Below are 12,665 nucleotides of genomic sequence, written 5' to 3'. Positions count from 1 at the left end.
GATGACATCAAAGGCCTTGTGGCATAACTTGTAGAAGAGCAGGGTACCTTGATCAACGACAGAAGTTGTTGGAAATGCTCAGCAGGTCTGGCAGCATCTGTGAATATAAATCAAAGTTAATGTTTCGGGTCCAGTGACCTTTCCTCAGAACTCAATTCTGAGGAAGGGTTACCAGACCCAAAACATTAACTTGGATTTCTCTTCACGGATGCTGCCAGACCTGGTGAGCTTTCCCAGTAACTTCTGTTTTAGTTTCTGATTTACAGCATTTGCAGTTCTTTTGGTTTTTCCCTTGATCAATATGTATTCCTAAGCAATACCCAAAAACTGATGACCTGACCATTAAGCCAATTGTTGTCTGTGGGATATTGCTATGTGGAACTCGGCTGTCACATTTCACACACTAGCAACTATATTTTAATAATGTTCTTCAGTGGTTACAAAGAACTTGAAAATTGCTGAGGGTGATGAAGGCACAATATAAATCTTGGTACTTAGACTCTATGCATCAATGACAATAAATTAAGAGGTATTGAATATTCATGGATAACTCCTCAGTGATGAAAAATGTTGTTGAATACTTCACAAAAGTAAGTTTATTTTCTGTGCAAATTGAACATGAGAAGATACACTTGTAACGCAAATGTTGATAGGTGCTTTGTACTTCTGCGTCTCCATCTCATTAGATGGGCGATTGCAATCAGCTCAAGCAGAGGGACTTGCTGAGTTGAAATGTTGGACCCATGAGGAAAGTTAACTTAATGGCATATTTCCAAAGCTGTCAAGATCAGTGAACTTGTAGGAGTGAGATTTATGATCAAGTTGACTGAGGAAGATCACAAAGTCTTTTAAACATATGGAACTATGTTTATTTTTCAAAAGTGAAATATGCCAAAATAGGTCACATAGTTAAATCTCTTTCAACATGAGCAAAACTTGGCAGGGCTGCATATTCCATTTCAAATGAGGTGCCACCTGCACTCAAACAGCACAGAGGAATCTGCTGCAAAGTATGTTGAATACTGATGCAGAAATATCTTTGATCAAGAGACCTCATTTTCACATCCCTTCTGAAAGATACAATTTCTGACAATGCAACATATGCATAGTATGGCACCAGACTGACAACTCCAACTGTGGCTAACATAAATTTTGATGTACAAAGTGTAGAAACTACAAGCTAAAAATCAATAATTATCAGAGTTTGAATTGGTATAATATGGAGTAAGTGTCCATGATCATTACTTTTAATTTCAAGGCACTAGACTGGAAATTCAGATCAGGCTTGCAAATGGACTGAAAGCAGGGAGATGGGCTCTAAATGTTGACTATTGGACTTCATGAATTCATTGCCTGTTTTGAGATGCTTACAAGTCTATTAACTTCAACCATTTTAATTTCATGACTCCAGACTGACAATTCTGTTGTTCTAAATTGTTTATTTATGGCTGTTTTCAGAAGAGTAAAGCAATAATGTCGAAAAATTGTTGCTCTACTTATTATGTTGTAAATTGTCAAAACAATTTGTTCACACACTAACACATTAGAGAACATGTCTCTGGTCACACAGTCTCACTGAGGTCAATCTAGTTTGAAACCATCAGTAGCACTTAAACGATCAGCAAATTCATACAAAACCATTAAGCCACTATAGCTGAGAGTCATAAATCATAGAATAATTTTCAGCACAGAAGGAGGTCATTCAACACAAGAAAACTATGTGGGCTCCCTGCAGAGCAATCTAGTCAATTCCATTCCACTGCTCAGTCCTTCCCCATCCACCCCTAGACTTGTAAGTTTATTTAAACCAGACTATTGTGGTAGCCAGATGATTATGTGCTTAGGACAGTTGGGTCTACATCTTGGTCGTGTAGTGTTCCAAGGGAGTGAGGAGGCAGTGCAGAGGTTAATGGTATTGGAGATTGAAGTAGTAAGAGAGAGTGATGGAAGATATTGCAGGCAATAGTGACTGTATGAACCTCATAGTACCAGAGATACAGTGATGTCACGGGGCAAAGAGAAGGAGTGTGGGACTTACACTCGTGGGGCAGATTGACACATTGACCTTCTTGTGGTAAAGCTGGCTATTCTTCCAGACTATGGATATCGCACTCAGAACAGGCCGCCAGGGTCTAAAGCCATTGTTCCCTGTCTCAGGAAAGAGGACATCCTACTTCTATCCCACACCCTCAAACAGGACTTCCAGATCCTGCTGGTGAACTGTGGTGCCATCTTCTCCTTCTCTGACATCCTCAGACATTTTGTCCATTACTGAGGAGGGCAGCTTCAGACTGCACAACAGTTTTTTAAATAAGGGGTGTGCTCCAGGGATGATGACTTGTGAGCAGTGAGTAGGTCCAGAAATGGAACGTGGTTTATCGGTTAGAATCTGACAAGAGGGACACCATATAGGTAGGTTAGGTAAAATATGGTGAAAAATCTCAGTAGCCCTTGCAGTGAATTATTGTCTAAAAAAACTCGATGCAACTGCCACTTGGCAATAAAACACTGTGAGATTCAGAGCAAAGCATTGAATTTATAGCATTTTTTTCACAAATTCGGGAAGCTGCTAAATTCTATATGAAATGCATGAGAAGTACTTCTAAATTGGTGTCATGTATGAAACACAAAAGCCAATGTGTACACAGCAAGTTCCCACCAACAGCATTGACCAAACTCTCTGCTTTTAGACATTGGTTGAAGGATCAATAATGGTCAAGCACCATGGAGCTCAATCCATTCCTCTTAATTGAAATATTGCCATGTGCTGTTTATGTCCACATGAGAGCACAGCTAGAGAACTCATTTTCACATCCTTTCTGAAAGATACAATTTCTGACAATGAACCTACTCATAGTATGGCACCAGACTGACAGCTCCAGTTGTGGTTAACATAATTCTTGATGTACAAAGTATAAAAACTAGAAGTTAAAAATCAATAATTATCAGAGTTTTGAATTGGCATAATATGGAGTAAGTGTCTATGATTCTTATTTTTAATTTCAAGGCACTAGACTATTGGACTTCATGAATTAATTGCCTCTTTTGAGATGCTTACAAAATCTATTAACCCCAACCATTTTAATTTCATGACTCCAGACTGACAGTTATGAAACTAAAATAGATGGAGTTCAGAGATTTGTAAGCGTCTCAAAAAAGGCAATGAATTCATGAAGTACAATCGTCAAAATTTAGAGCCCATCCCCCTACTTTCAGTTCATTTGCAAGCCTGATCTGAATTCTATTGCTCTAAATTGTTTATCCATGGCTGTTTTCAGAAGAGTAAAGCAATAATGTCGAAAAACTGTTGCTCTACTTATTATGTTGTAAATTGTCAAAGCAATTTGTTCACACACTAACACATTAGAGAACGTGTCTCTGGTCACACAGTCTCACTGAGGTCATTCTAGTTTGAAACCATCAGTAGCACTTAAACGATCAGCAAATTCATACAAAACCATTAAGCCACTATAGCTGAGAGTCATAAATCATAGAATAATTTTCAGCAGGGAAGGAGGTCATTCAACACAAGAAAACTATGTGGCCTCCCTGCAGAGCAATCTAGTCAATTCCATTGCACTGCTCAGTCCTTCCCCATCCACCCCTAGACTTGTAAGTTTATTTAAACCTCCCCATGGTGGTAGCCAAATGATAATGTGCTTGGGACAGTTGGGTCTACATCTTGCTCACTCTACTGGAAGGTTTGATTTCAGATGTTTCAGCACCACACTAGGTAACAACTTCAGTGAGTCTCGGATGAAGCACTTTTGGTGTAGCCTGCTTTCTATTTATATGTTTGGGTTTCCTTGGGTTGGTGATGTCATGTCCTGTGGTGACGCCATTTCCTAATGTGAGGAAAAGAAAACTAGCCACCAGGATAAATGAACATCAACTAGCCACAAAAGACATGACGCACTCTCACTAGTATCCTTACATATGGATGAGGAAGGACCTCAGTTCAGCTGGGACAGCACATCCATCCTAGGACAAGCCAAACAGAGACACACACGAGAATTCCTAGAAGCTTGGCATTCCAACCTGAATTTATCAACAAATACGTTGACTTGGATCCCATTTATCAGCCCCTGAGAAAAAGAATAGGAAATGACATCACCACAGGAAATGACATCACAAACCCAAGGAAACCCAATAACATAAATAGAAAATGGGATATACCACCAGTGCTTCATTTTGAGGCTACTTGAAGATGTTACCTAGTAGGGTGATGAAACATCTGAAAACAAACCTTCTAGCTCAGCGAGCTAACCTATATCCAGAACCTCAACCTGAGCTACAAATCTTCTCAAAATTCACAAATAGAAAATACTACTGACAAGTGTCAAGCTACTGGATTGTTTGACAGTATATTTACAGAAAGGTTGCAATGTGTTAAATGCTCCTACTTTGTTGGTTTTACTTCAAAAATATACTTTATTCATAAAAAAAGATATTTATGTATATACGTAGTCACAAACGCAGTTCAATTCTCTACAGTAGCATATCAAGGAAATAAAAACATTAGAGTTTGACTCTTTCCAACAAACCAAAGACAACTCTTACACATACAAGACTATATTTACACACAAAATTGTATTTACACGCATTTGAGACACCAGGAGGGTTTGATAACTGACCAGACCTCAATTTTACTTTGGCAGAAAGAACTTAGACATTTGTTCTTCGAAATGGTGGAGGTCACGGATGTTGAAATGCTGCTGAAGGAACTTAAGAGAGTTGCTGCATAGTACACACTGCAGCAACAGTACACTGATGGCGGTGGGAAATTGATGTTTAGCTCTCAATGCCTTATTCACACCAAAGACGTTTCAATAAAACCCTGCTGAGCATCATTTTCTGCCTAGTTAAATCATAGCTAATGCTAAGCATTATGTCTGTATGTAACATTTTGTAATATTCATAATGATTTCACATTATACTGCATGCATTAATGCAACTAGGTAATGAGTGAGCCAACTTCCATCAATGATTAATGGGCGAGTTATGAACATATTAGACACATTATAGACTCCAGGAATGAATCCCAATTTTCCAGCTTAAACAATAACTGTTAAGTGTAGCTAAGTTAAATCTTTCATTCCATGAAACAATGCAAGTTAATAAGCCTCATTAAGTTGATGGAAGAAGAGAGAACATTGGAAAATAATGGAAAGTGCAGAAAATAAGCTATAGTTGGCGGGCAGTTCAGTGAGTCCTTGAATAGTACATGCTGTACATTAGCCTCACACAATCTCATAGCCCTATAAGATAACAGCACTCCTTTAATGTTCACCCAGTTCATTCACATGGTAATTACTCCATTGATTCCCTTCAGTAACCTCAGCCCAGGCTCTGGAATGCTTGCCCTATACCTCCCCACCTCTCTACTTCAATTTACTCCTTTCAGACATTTCACAAAATCTGCCTCATTGACAAACTGTTGATCTAATGTCTCCTCCTTGAGACTCACTATCTCAGTTAATTTTATAAAGCACTGTGAAGCACTGTTGGGACAACTTATTATAGTAGAGATGCTAGCTAAATATGTGTTGTTGTTGTTGTATAGCAACATTAAGTGAGATTTTGCCACAATGGTGAGGATGCTTTTATCAGGGTGGTTTTTGAGTGGCCAGCAAGCTGGGCTGAAAAGGAGAACAAGCCCCCAACAATCCTGTCTGAGGAGATAAATGAGAGCTGGTAAGTGAGAGAGATGTCTAATTAAAGATGAAAGGCAACCTTCCATACTGTCAGCTGATCAAGACACTAGCAGAACTGGAGCCTCAGCAAAGACAAGATAGCTGAAGCATCAAGGAGAACATGAGGCTACTCTGTTTTGAGGTACTTTCAGAAAGGTGAGTACTATATAAGACCACACGAGGCTATTCTCAGCAATCAAATTGCTGAAATTCCTGACAACGCTGATGTGACTTTGAAGGACCATGCAGTCATTGCAAAGGAGCCACAAGGAATACTGCACAGGGAATTTAATCACACTAACCTAGAATCCAGCCTTGCTGTCACTAAGATAAAGAAGCTTCGCATGGACAAATACTGCAGTAACAGTAAAAAACAGGGCATGGTGTGGACCATCTGCAGTCAAGTACAGAACATGATCAATGTTGTCATGTTAGGGTTTAATTATAAGATGAGATCAGTCTATGCTCATTTCCCCTTAGCGTGGCTGATAAGGAAACAGGATCTCTAGTAGAAATCCTCAACTTTCTCTGACAGACGTACACCCGTGGAGTTCCATATGTAGCTAGGTGTTTCACATATAGTTTCCCAGGCCCAGAGAGACGAGTTTGCTCTTAAGAGAAATGACATGGGGTTGGTGTTGAATTCTGCTGTGCTTATTTAACAAGCAGCAACAGTGATAAAGTTGAACATTCGTTAAGTTCCTGGGTGGCATCTGTGTGAATCAAAAGGCCGCAGTTATTCCACAATTCAGCAAATATCATTCAGCCTTTCTGATGCCCGACTCTTTCAGATAGCTGCTGAGTTTCTCCAGCATTTTCTGTTCATTGATTCAGATTTCCAGCATCTGCAGCCCATTCATTTTTCTTTCAGTTAGTAACCAGTGAATAAATTGAAAAGAAATTGAGAATATTAAGTTTGAGGCAGACTTATAACCAACGAGTAAATCAAGACAGGAGTTGAGGACTATCAGAGCAGTAATGATCTCATTGAACAATGAACCAGATTCAATTGGCCAAATGAACTATTTCAAGTCCTATGTTTTATGGTTTTAAAGTGGGCCAAGCTCTGGAGAACAATGGTTCAACAACACTCCCACCCCAACCCCTGATTCTGACATGGAATCGCCACCAGTTGCTAACCCTCACCCCAACATAGCTGCAAGCTGGTGGACTTCCTCTACCACCTTTAAAATGCGGGAGAAAGACACCTCCACTGACCAATCATTCAAATTTATTGCCCACCATTATTTAACTGGCACCTGATCTGTTGTCATTCCACTGCTGGGAGCCATTCCATTGCAGCATTCTGGTCCTTTGCCAGTGTCCACCCAACCCCACTCACCAACCTCAACCCCCACCTCCCTTCCTATGGCAAGGGAGCTGGAAAAAGAATTCCTCCAATTGTATTTGCAAACCTACCAAACCTCTGCCCAGTGATGCACTGCAATCAGGTTTCCGACTCCTTATGGGGATTTGATAATCAGACTCCTTCTCTGCTGCAGAAACTTTAACTAAAGAAAAGACGACTTAGGAGCCGTCAATGCATACATTTTCACGGTGAAGGCAGTACAAAACTGGAACTCTGCCCAGATATGGATGTTTGCAAAATTGGGAATTTTTAAGACTGAAATTGATAGATTTTTGTTCAGCAAAGGTATCAAGGGATATGGAGCAGCTGTGGGAAAATATCCTTGAGGTGTGGATTAGCCATGATCTAAGCAAGGTGCCTCACTCCTTTTCTGATGCCACTATAAATGTTGAACCTAAAAATTAATTTTGCTACTGTCATTTTTTTGCCTATCTTTGCTGACTGCTGTACATTGGTTTGAAACATAAGTTCATCTGAGGTGATGAGTAATTATTCTTTCTTTTCATTGTTCCATGAAGCGTTTGTGTTCATTTACAAGGAATGCCACACAGCATCAAATAGCAATGTAGATGTGCAGAGTGGTAGAGTGCTGAATGGGAGATCACTTCAGGACAAAGACAGCTCACCTCCTCCCACAGGCAGCTACAGTCTAGATACTGCCAAATCTCATTCCATCCAATTATTTTTCAGTCATACAATCCACCACCACCATAACTTCAATAGCATATAAAGCCCACAGAGGATCCCTGTCGAAATTTGTATGAATTGAATATAATATTTTTTAAAAGCACACAGATAGCACAACCCTGTCTGACTCAGTGTTCAAGTGATACGTGTGGTTTGGAACTGAGCCAGAAGACTAAGCAAGACTCCGGATTTGATTCCACATTTGTCCTGCGTTATCTTAGAATTGTACAAATGCTACTCACTGAAGTCCTGTCCTCCCTTGCTGTAAATTGTGGGTGGTAACAAGATTGGCCTTACCTGTGGTGATTGCAACAGTTAAATGATCTGTCAGCACTCAGTTCAGGAGCACACATGAAAAATGTGCATTTAGAATGCAGTTCCTGTTTGTGTACCAATACCTGCACACACACAGGCAATAGCTTCTGGAGAGAGAGAAATAGAAAGAGAGAGCATGAGTGTGTATGTGGCATGGTTGTATGGGGAGAAAACAAACATTCATCAAAGATGCAATTCTCATTCCTATTCATTGTAAATAAAAAAAATACAATAAATTACCATTTTTCTGCAGGTCCAAACAAAATCAATAAAAAAATTGTGGGACAAGATGGCCTTAAAATCATGACTAAAACTGGGGCTTATCAAAAATATTTCAAACAAAAATACAATAAAAAGCTGTTTTTTTTTAAGCAAAAACCTTGTATATACACGACGCTGTGTTTAGCTGCAAACAATGCTACAAAAAACGCTCTACCACATCTCCTCCATTTCCCGCACCTCTGCCCTCAACCAAAATCTTCCCAACCACAACAAGGATCGAGTCCCCTTCCACCCCACTAATCTCCAAGTCCAACCTATTATCCACCACCACTTCTGCCATCTGCGGTCTGACCCCACCACCAAAATAATATTTCCCTCCCTACCCCATACGCTTTTTGCTGGGACCCGATCCCTCTGCAACTCCCTTGTTAGGTCTTCACTCCCCATCAACCCCTCCTCCACATCTGGAACCTTCCCCTGTGGTCACAGGAGGTGCAAAACCTGCCCCCACCTCTCCCTCATCACCTCCAACCAAGGCCCCAAAGAATCATTCCAAATCTGGCAGAAATTCACGTGCATTTCCTCTAACCTGATTTATTGCATCCATTGCTCCTGATGTGGTCTCTTCTATATCAGGGAGACCAAGTCCAAACTCGGGAATCAGTTCAGGGAAATTTATGGTCCATATGCTCCAATAAACCCCACTTTCCAGTTGCCAGCCATTTCAACTTCCCCTCCCACTCCCACTCCCTCAACAACATGTCTGTCCTGGGCCTCCTCTACTGTCAATGCAAGGCCTCACCCAAAGTGGAGGAAGAACACCTTATCTTCCACCTTGGGAGCTTACAACCATAATGCCTTAACATTGAATTCATCAGCTTTCACATCTCCCCAACCTCCACTTCATCCCAGGCCCAGCCCTTTCTCTCCATCCCTCCCCCTTAACCTGACCCTACCTGTCCATCTTCTTTCCCACATATCCACATCCTCTTCCCACTGAACAATCACAGTCACCTTCTACCTGTATCCACCTATTGCCATCCCACCCACCTTTCCTCCAGTCCCATCCACTCCCTTTATTTATTTCGCAGCCACCTTCCCCTCCCCCAGTTTTGTTGAAAGGTTTTGACCTGTAAGGTCAACTCCCCTACTTCTCTGATGTTACTTGACTTGCTGTACTTTTTCCAGCTCTACTCTTTATCCAACCAGAAGACATAACAAACATTTTGGGACATCATAAAAGGCACTGCATAAATGCAGTTTTTTTTGTGAACTACATATTCATTTGTGAATCCTCCATTTATCACGAAGGGTCTCAAACTTGTAACACTGTGGCACAAAAATAAGTTATACAAATGTATGCTTCTAAAATTAAAGCTAAACTTATTTGAATGGGCCATATGCCCAAAATGCCTTCGTGTTAAACCTGTGAGCTTCATTAAATTCAATCCCAGCTTTTCTTTGCTAAAAAAAAGCATTGATCTGAGCAACTGTGGGATGCCAGATTCTTTCTAGTCCTCTTTCCAATTGTTTTCTGCTCCATTATGAGCACTTGGAGGGAATACATTATCATTTTTTGATGAATAACTACTTTATTTGATGAATGAAGAACCCCATTGAAGTGGAAGTGACTCAAAATAATTAGACTTTGGATGAAAAAGGTATTATCAAAAGTAAGCGATGATACTGCAACTATTCAAACAGTAATCATTTTCAAAGTGAGATCATGTTAATTTATTAACTTCCAAAGAAAAGACGTAAAAAACGTCAACAAAGCTTTTTAGGAACCACATGAGACTTTTAGGGACAATAAATGGCTATAAGGCACACAACATCAGTATGGTCAATCAGACCACAAAATTAATTGATAGTTCAAGATGTTGAATGGCTTTAAACTTTTGGAATTGCTATGGAATGCATTAAATAAGATCAGTGTTGTGATGTGGAGTTCTCACTTGATCTAAGCTAAACATGAAAGATGAATCACTAATCATTTTCACCTGATGAAGGAACAGCATTCCAAAAGTTAATGCTTCCAAATAAACCTGTTGGACTATAACGTGGTGCTGTGTGATTTTTAACTGTGTATACCCCTGACCAACACCGGCACATCCAAATTATTCTCATACTGAGCAATTGATGCAATCTGGTACAGGGTTAGCAGACAGCCTGGAGAGAGTTCAGATGACAAAGCATAAAAGTGATGTTGAGATCTAGGAACATCACACACATATATGTTGCAGAGAGAATAACATTATTTCAGCTCATAAAAAAGCTGAAAAATGAACTATCCATGTTGTATGTATTTATGCCCCTCTGACATTTTATGTATACTTGGTAATTAAATTATTGATTTTCTGTCGTAATAGTACATAGACCAATGTTGACTTCATTCCTTTTTTCTCTCGGGATGTGGGTATCATTGCCAAGACCTCACTTCTTGTCCTGAGACAATGATGAGAGCCGCCTTCTTGAAGCAATTTACTGGATAACAGAATAACTTGCTCAGCATTTCATAACACAAAGGCATAACATATAATGGAAGACCATTTACCAGAATAACCACACAAATGTTAATGTCAGAGGGGGGAGAATGAACGAGTTCCATTATCTGAAGGAAGGGAGAGAAACACCACATTTGTGAAATGGAGAAGGTGACTCAGAGTACAGTGACATTTTATTAACTGGCACACAGTGTGATGATATGAATCATGCATATAATACTTGACAATATTTAACATTGGGAACATTGGTGTTTTTGAGTTTATTACATCAGCGTCCATGTATCATTCATGAACTAGGTAAGATTCAGTTGTAAGCAATGTAATTGTTTTAGTCGTCTGACATTTTTTATAATCGATACATGTTATTTAATTTTCAGTGAAAGGACAATGCCCTCACCTTTAATTGATCTTAATTCTGAGTAAATCCATTAAATGCACTAATTTAGGCAGTGGGTGATGACATTGCATGAATTATCATGTCAGCTCCAATGGATTTTGAATATTTTCAATGAAATGTGCACTTAAATGTACCGTGATGAATGAAATTCGGGAGTACCCAGTATTCGGCTTGAGCGAAGTCGGGATGGTGAGGGGGAGGAAGGCTTTGAAACAGAACATCGGGATTGCTCAATTATCAGGGGTCTGGAGAGGGGGACAAGAGTGATGAATAGAGAACTACAAAACAGCGATTGAAAGGGGAGTCATCAGAAAAGTATTGTAAGTGACCGTCTTTGCTGCAAGTTATCTCTAAGGTTGCTTTCCCTAAATACAAAGCAAACTAATCTTAGAGCCTCCTACTATCAAATGTATAAAGCATAATCAGAAACAAAAATAGAAATTGCTGGAAACGGTCAGCAGGTATGCCAGCATCTCTGGAGAGAAATCAGAGTTTTGGATTGAGTGACCCTTCCTCAGAAGTGATGGTAGCTAGGAAAATGTTGGTTTATAAGCAGAAGATAGGGTAGGGGTAGGGGTAAAGAGTGAATGATAAGTGGGGATAGAGCCCAGAGAGAGAAGAACAGTTGGACAGACAAAAGAGTGGATAATGATCTGGCTATGAGGGTAAATAGCTATTAATGGAGACTGTGGTAGCTAACAACAGATTGTGTGTAATAGCAGGCTATGTGTTAACAAGGCTTGGTGTGTGGGGGATTGGGGTGAGGACATAGGCGAGCTCAAGTCCTAAAGTTATTGAACTCGATATTGAGTCTGGAAGGTTGCAATGTCCCCAGATGGAAAATGAAGTGCTAAGCATAAAGCTTTAAACGTAGATAAAGGATGCTTTTTATTGACTATTATCCAGCATGGTGGACAGCAGACTTCTGATTGGAAGTTGCACGTTCGTCCCAAATGTCATTTTGAAGCACTGCAAATAGAACCAAGAAATGGACAACCTAATTTCTAGGTCATGAACAGTGATTAGGCTCTTAAAACAAAACCTGACCTCTTCTGATAAAAGCAAGAATCTGTAAATCCAAAATTATGCTAACTCAACTCCTATTAAATGTTTTACATTCTCTGTAGACAATTGGTAGTTTTGTTTGGTCATGATGAAACCTTTAATAAATTTGGTTTATTTCAGTCTCTCAGTCATTTGAAAATTTACTAACAATGGAGTGAACGTGTACTTCTGCTAATTCATATGGGACATTTGTTTCAGATAAAAATAACAATTTTATAAAGGCATCGGAAACTTTCTGCCTTTAGTTGATATGTAACATAATAAAGAAGTTACATGACCTATCTATAATATATTTGCTCAGTGGATCCCCAATACTTGTTTGATAAAAAAAGTGCAAAAAGTCCTACCTACTATATTGAGGTCTAGATATCTTTCTCTTTAACCCTAATTGGAATTTACAGTGATGTTTTCTG

General features: G+C 39.6%; 1 pseudogene; it reads left to right on the top strand.

Annotated features, from left to right (window-relative positions):
* Window positions 1-542: 542 nt before the first annotated feature.
* On the top strand, window positions 543-6,488 carry LOC122551937 (annotated as a pseudogene).
* The last annotated feature ends 6,177 nt before the right edge of the window (window positions 6,489-12,665 follow it).

The sequence above is a fragment of the Chiloscyllium plagiosum genome, chromosome 7 (assembly GCF_004010195.1).
Source record: "Chiloscyllium plagiosum isolate BGI_BamShark_2017 chromosome 7, ASM401019v2, whole genome shotgun sequence".
NCBI lineage: Eukaryota > Metazoa > Chordata > Chondrichthyes > Orectolobiformes > Hemiscylliidae > Chiloscyllium > Chiloscyllium plagiosum.
Note: the sequence above shows the minus strand (reverse complement) of the source record. Positions and strands in the feature narration are given on the sequence as shown.